Consider the following 7,608-nt stretch of genomic DNA (forward strand, 5'->3'; position numbering starts at 1 on the left):
GAGTGAGTTTCAGGACAGCCAGGGCTACACAGTGAGACCCTGTCTCATAGTTACTTTTTTATTGCTATGATAAAACACCATGACCAAGGCAACTTATAGAAGAAAATATTTATTTGGGTTGTGGCTCCAGAGGGTCAGAACCCATGATGGCAGAGGGAAAGCAGAGCCTGAACTGGGAATGGCGAGAATTTTTCTCAAAGCCCACCTCTGGTGACAGATTTCGTTTTGCAGGGATATCCCCCAAGCATCACTACCAAGTAGGTGACCAAGTGTTCAAACGTCCAGGATTATGCAAGACATCTCATTTAAACTACCACACCCTAATAGAGAAGGAGGAGAGGGTTAGGAGCAGCTAGAGAGATGGCTCAGCTGTTAAGAGCACTGAGTGCTCTTCCAGAGGTCATGAGTTCAATCCCCAATAGCCACAGAGTGGCTATCAACCATCTGTAACCCCAATTCTGGGTGATTCGATGCCTTCTTCTGGCCTCCCTGGGCACTACATGCGTGCACTGACAGGCAGGCAAAACATCCATACGTGTAAAACAGGATTTTAATTTGGAGGTGGAGGCTTGAGACATGGTGTTGCTATAAAGAGCCACCATGGCCAAGCCAGCTTAGCAAAGAAAGCATTTAGTTGGGGGTTTACGGTTGCAGTGCATCACCAGGAAGCATGACAGCAGGCAGGAAGGCACAGCGCTGGAGCAGTCCTGAGAACTTACACTCCCATCAAGAGGTAGAAAGCAGAGAGAGCCTGCGCCTGGCATGGGGTTTAGAAGCTTCAAAGCCCATCCCAGGGACTCATGTTCCCCAACAAGGCCACACCTTCTGATCCCTCCCAAAAGGTTCCACCAACTGTGGTGCAAGCATTCAAATACACGAATTTGGGGGCGCCACTCTCTTTCAAAACACTGCACAGGGGTTCTTTATGTAGTCCTGTCACTCCTGAGCTTGCTAAGCAAGTCAGGCTGTCCTCAACCTCACAGAGATCTTCTGTCTCTTGAGTACTGAGATTAAAGGCCTGTTAGACTAGGCCTAACAGGTTTTTTTTTTTCATTTAAACAAACAAACAAACAAAACAACATAACATAACATAATAAAGAGAGCTGGGCCAAACAGTTCCAAGACTGAAACTCCTTAAGCAGGAAGGTAAACAACTCAAAATAGGAAGTCCTTGAAGCTGACCAAATCTGCCAGGACTTTCCTGCCCGAGTATGCAGTACAAAGCCAAGAGTGCCTCTCAGAAGAGCAGAGCCAAGCTGCAAAGGAGATTCTGAGGCCTGACCATCAGCCTGGAAGAAGCAAAAACAGCCAAGCTGCCTAGAGGAGGTTTAGACCAACTGAGGCACCTGGAAAGGACACTCCCCAACCTGCTGAGCTGCCTGCAGGATGTGCAGTGAGCTCCAGGTTCCTAGTTTTTGTGAGCTGTCACCCATGTTGGGGTGGGCCTTGGTGACACAGCTGTCTGAGTCATTTCTGCTCCTGTAACCCCTCACCCACATTCCTATAAGTAACCCCAATAAAACCCATTGGTACACCAACTTGGACTCTGATGGTATCAGTATTTTAGTCTGCTGTGGGTTTCCTATCTAGGTTGAGTAGACACGTGTATGTTGAGTCTCCACAGGAAAAGTTTTGTCATACAGCAGTGGTGCACACCTTACACCTTTCTTTTTTGTTGTTGTTGTTGTTGTTGTTGTTGTTGTTGTTGTTGTTGTTGTTTTGCTTTTCAAGACAGGGTCTCTCTGTGTTAGCCTTGGCTGTCCTGGACTTGCTTTGTAGATCAGGCTGGCCTTGAACTCACAGCAATCCGCCTGGTATACACCTTTAATCCCAGCACTTGAGAGACAGAGGCAGGTGGATTGCTGTGAGCTCAAGCCTGGTCTAGAGAGTGAGTTCCAGGACAGCCAGAGCTACATATGGAAACTCTGACTCAAAATTAAAAATATAATAATAAAAGATAAATAAAAAGCAAGAACCATACCTTAGGGACCTGAGCCTATCCTTTAATTTGGTTTTTTTTTTTTTTTTTTTTTTTTTTTTTTTTTAAAACTCCTGGGATTTTATTTTTCCTTCCATCTTTGGAGAAAATTCCTACAGGGCTCACCCTTAGATTCCAATCCACACCCGGGGTGGAGGTGGGGGATGTCTGTCCTCACTTCCAGTCGAGGCTCTCAGAACCAAATGAGCAGTAACAGCAGGAGCAGGAGGGGCCAGGCTGGGGCTTGAGCCACTCTGCAGGACCAGGTGTGTGCCCACCTGCAGGCCTCAGTGCAAGCCTACAGCCTGGACACCTGCTGTTGCCTCTGGAGCCATGCACTTATTCCTAAAGCATGCTCACCCTGGGCCATCCAGCAGAGGAGGGGTCACCTGTGGGACCTCCTGTCTGGCTCATGGCCCCCACACACCCCACCCGCCACACTCTAGAAGGGAAGAGCCAAGGGTTTGGCTGCAGCCAGCAATTTCAGGAATGCCGCCCAGTGAGGGCATCGGGGACTGGATCAGTGGGCAACAGAGTCTCACTATCTTCTTCCTCCTCTTCTTCTTCTTCTTCTTCTTCTTCTTCTTCTTCTTCTTCTTCTTCTTCTTCTTTTCTCTCTCTCTCTCTGTCTCTCTGTCTCTCTCACTGTGTCGCTGTGTGTCTCTATCTCTGTCTCTGTTTCTCTGTCTCTCTGTCTCTGTCTCTGTCTCTCTCTCTTTGAGGGGAGATAGGGTCTCTATAGCCTTGGGTGCGCTATGTTCAAAGGATGGCCTTTGAATTCCTGATCCCCCTGCCTCCACCTCTGCTAGGATAATCTCTTAGTGCACTGCATAAAGGTTGTCTTTGTACGAGTCAAATGTTGACTTTTGTTGCAGCAGAGAGCTGAGTACTGTCCCTGGACTTTCGTATTGTTATTTTTATTTTTTATTTTATTTTTTTCTTTTTGAGACAGGGTTTCGTTGTGTAGCCTTAGCTATCCTGAACTCACTTTGTAGACCAGGCTGGCCTCGAACTCACAGTGATCCACCTGCCTCTGCCTCCGGAGTGCTGGGATTAAAGGCATGCACCACCAGTCTCAGTGTTTTGTAAACACAATTCCCTCACCTTCTGAGTGCTTTAATAGAGCACTGACAGCCTATAGCTAGGTAGGAGAGGAAATGCGGGACTTCCCTGGTGGAGATCGGAGCTGTGGGAGGGACTGAGAGGTGTGAGCTTCAACAGCTGGACCTGGAGGAAGTAAGGCACACAAGGACTGAGGAGAGGTAACGGGCCACGTGGCTAGAATGAACGGATTAATTAAATTATACAAGCTAGTAGGAAACAAGCCTGAGCTTTCATAAATAAATATAAGTCTCTGTGTCATTACTGGGAGCTGGCGGGCCGAGAAAGTCGATGCTAAACCTCCCAAGTCCTGGAATTAATTACAAGGTTCACTGTGCCGAGTTTACCAGGGCTGGGAACAAGCTCGAGCTCCTCACGTGCTGCACCAGAACTCTGCAGCACCCTCAGAACAGCAGGGAACTGAAAAGTGTCCTGGCAGCCAAAAGAGAAACTACATAAATGGCGGGAAAGAGCGCCTGTGACTATACAGAGTCACCACCAGCAGCTTCTGCCTTTGAGACATGCTATGAGCATCTAGATACATAGTGATGTCATTCCAATTAACATTCAATTCACATCCGTAAAGAAAAACGGGGGCAGGTCTGTGGATGTGTTTTTCTATGCCCACTCTTGCTCTGAATAATGACACAAAGGCCTTTATATTTATTAAGTGCTTCAGGCTGTATAGCTGGGCAGATACTCAGCTATCCTAACTTGACAATACTGCCCTGGCCTACTTCCCAGTCACATGACCTGTTACCTGGCACCTTCCGTCTTCATCCATGTATCGTTGGAGAATCTTTCCGGTCCCCACCCGAGACCCTCTCTCTGGGCCCAGAAGTCCCACCTTTTTTCTCCAGCCCAGCTATTGGTCATTCAGCTCTTTATTTAACCAATCAGAAGGTGATGGAGAAGAATGTTTTACAAAATACTGAGTCAGGAAATGCTTCATAATAATAACAATACCAAAATATCAAACTCTGGACTGCAACCAGATCTCTGAGTACAGAAATCAGCATTTGAATACACCGTGCACAGAAACATCCTCCAACAGGAGGTGGCTCAGTTATAAGACTGCCTGCCTTGCCTAGGATGCACTAAACTGTGTTTTCCACCCCTGGTTCGGCACATGCTTGTATCCACAATACTTAAGAGGTGGAGGCAGAAGAATCAAGAATCCAAGATTGCTGGGCGCAGTGGCGCACGCCTTTAATCCCAAAACACGGGAGGCAGAGGCAGGCGGATCACTGTGAGTTTGAGGCCAGCCTGGTCTACAAAAGAGAGTCCAGGATAGCCAAGGCTACACAGAGAGACTCTGTCTTGAAAAACAAACAAAACTACAAAAAAACAAAAAAGATTCAAGATCATCTTTGGGTACATATGGTGTTAATAGGCCAACCTGGGCTACATAGGACCCTTCCTCAAAAGCAAAAGGAAAATGCGGCAGTGCCTGCTTCAGACTACTAAGAAAAATCTAAAACAAAAATGCCAGGCAGTGGTGGTGTGCACCTTTAATCCCAGCACTCTGGGGGCAGAGGAGTTGAATCTCTGTGAGTTCAAGGCCATCCTGGTCTACATAGTGAATTCCAGAACAGCCAAGACTACATGGGGAGACCCTATCTCAAAAACACCGCAGTGTGTGCATTCGTGCATGCGTGCATACACATATAAGAAGATTATCTGTGGAGAGTTATGCTAAGTGACTTCACTTTCTTCTCCCTTGTATCTTCTGATTGCAATAATCAATTAATGCCTTACTGTCTGGTTATTTGTTTGAGTAACCTGGAATGACACAAGAATTCATGTGCATGCACACACATAACATGGTGCACGCCTATGGAGACCAGAAGACAACTTGAGAGAGTTGGTTTTCTCCCTCCAACTTGTGTGTCCTAGGGATGGAATGCACGTTGTTAGGCCTAGCAGCCACCCTTGCCAACCAAACCATCTCACCAGCCGGCCAACATTTTTAGACTTACTTATTTTTATTTTTTAAGTGGGTGACTGTTTTGCCTGCATGAATGTCTGTACACCATGTGCCTCCCTGGGGCCCACAGAGGCCAGAAGAGGGCATCAGATCGCCTGGAACTCCTGAAGTTACAGAGGATTGTTGCCATCATGTGGGAATCCAACTCAGGTCTTCGGGTAGAATAGCCTGCACTCTTAACCCCTGAGCCATCTCTCTCACCCCTGTGGAGGGTTTGGGGGCTTTTGTTTTGTTTGGGGGGGGGGTCAATACTCTGTGCCAGCGAATGCCTAATGAAATGAGTCAGTTTCCTACTTTCATTTGTTTTTAAAGCCCAGGATCACTTGGAACTCAATATGTAGCCAAAGATGACCAAGAATGAGTTAACTGCTGAGTGTGGGGGTTATAGGCGTGTGCCACCATACCTGGTTAATGCAGTCCTGGCATTCTACCAACTACACTCAGTTCCCATTTCTTTCTTTCTCTCTCCCTCTCCCTCTCTCTTTCTCTCTCTGAGACAGTGTCTCTCCACATAGGCCTGGATGTCCTGAAACTCACTGATCTATGTCCAGCACCATTTTCCTACCTTAAATGAGGTTCCCACTTGCAGTGCTCAAGAAGGGTCCTGCACACTGAAGAACTCAGTGAACACTTAGTGGCTGAGTGTCCACACCCCAGCACCTGCTGATGGATGCCCAAGCTACTCTTCCTAATGGACAGGGAAGCCTGGGCCATTGGGCGGCTTGCTCACATCACACAGTCAACAACCAACAACACAGGACTCAGAATTACAGATAGCTCACCTCCAAGGAACCTCTCCCTACCCTTCCAGAGCACCAGGACAAGACGAAGCTGAGCACCTCACACCACCTAGAGGTGCATTCCCTGAGGACACCAACCACCCACCCCAGCAGTCCTGCCTCCAAGGCCTGCCTAGCTTCACCTGGACATTGGCAGCTCTGGGGACTCCACTCACATTTGCAGGCATCCAGGTGGAATTACCTACTAGCCACACACCTGGCCAGAGCTTCTGAGACAGACACATACCTGAGATGAGCTTGACTTATGTCAAAAACCCACGAGTAAGGCTGGAGACACGGCTCTGAGCTTAAGAGCACCCACTGCTCTTCTAAAGGGCCTGGCTCTGATTCCCAGCACCCAAATGATGGCTCACAACTGTTTCAGAACTCCAGTTCCAGGGGGAATCTGGCACCCTCTGCTGGCTTCAGGTGGCACTGCATGCGTGTGGTACACAGACATACAAAAAGGTGAAACACATAAAAAATAAAAATAAAATAAATAATATTAAAATTAAAATAAATAAATAAAGATTTAAAGCCCAGGGAATGGTCAATTTTTTTCCTAGCACGCACACAGCACCAGGCAGGATCATGGTGGTGCACACACTCAGGACGTAGAAGCAGGAGTGTATAAGGCATTCCAGGTCCAGGTAATCCTCAACTACATAGTGAGTTCCAGAAGCGCCTGAGCTACTGGTTCTGAAAAAGCAAACTGACATGGGTGGAGGGTGGGAGTGGAGGAAGAAGTAAGAGGTTTGCTGAGTCAAAACCAATCCCCAGGATCCATACCGATGTGGGGTGGGCATGGAGGCCCAGGAGGCTAAGTAGGGCTCTCTAGAGTGAGCTGCCTGGCTAAAGCGAACCTATCTGCAGTCTCTGGATTCAGCAAGTAAGATGGAGGATAACCGAGAAAGACTCCCAACATCAACCTGGGGTCTCGCACAAATGCCCGAGTGCACCTGAACATATGTACACCCACATTAACGTAAACAGGCATGCACAAGCAAATGAGACAGAACGGCGTGCAATGAGGCAGTCTGTAGAGGGTCTGAAGGAGGAGGAAGACGTGAATTGGGATCCAGCATGGGAGCCAGGTTCAATGAGAGACACTGTCTCAGAAGATAAAGCCGGTGGTCCTCCAAGATGGTGCCCACCTTTAATGCCGGCATTTGGGGACAGGAGACGGATGTACCTCTATGGGTTTGAGGCCAACCTGATCTACATACTGAGTTCCAGGACGGCCAGGGCTTATGTTTCATTAGCCACGTAGTGGTGACATTCGTCTTTAATCCCAGCACTGGGGAGGCAGAGGTAGGCAGATCTCTGGATCTCTGTAAGTCCAAGGCCATCCTGGTCTACAGATCAAGCTCCAGGACAGCCGGGCATACATAGAGAAACCTTGTTTTACAAAATTAATTAATTAATTGAAGATGGAGAGCAATGGAGGAAAGATGAGCTATGTGGATCTCAGGGCTCCACATGCAAACACACGCATAAGCATCCAGGTGCACACCACACACTGAGCTAAAGTGTCAAAGGCTAAAAGCTACCTTTTTTTTTTTTTTTTTTTTCCAACAGAGGGTTTCTTTGTATAGCCTTGGCTGTCCTGGACTCATTTTGTAGGCCAGGATGGCTTGGAATTCACAGAGATCCACCTGTCTCTGCCTGCCAGAGTGCTGGGATGACAGGAGTGGGCTAAGGCTACCTACTTGACATCCTCTCAAAGGTCTACCTGTCCCTCCCTCACCTCCTGACACCCTCAC

The sequence above is a fragment of the Acomys russatus genome, chromosome 5, assembly GCF_903995435.1.
Source record: "Acomys russatus chromosome 5, mAcoRus1.1, whole genome shotgun sequence".
Lineage (NCBI taxonomy): Eukaryota > Metazoa > Chordata > Mammalia > Rodentia > Muridae > Acomys > Acomys russatus.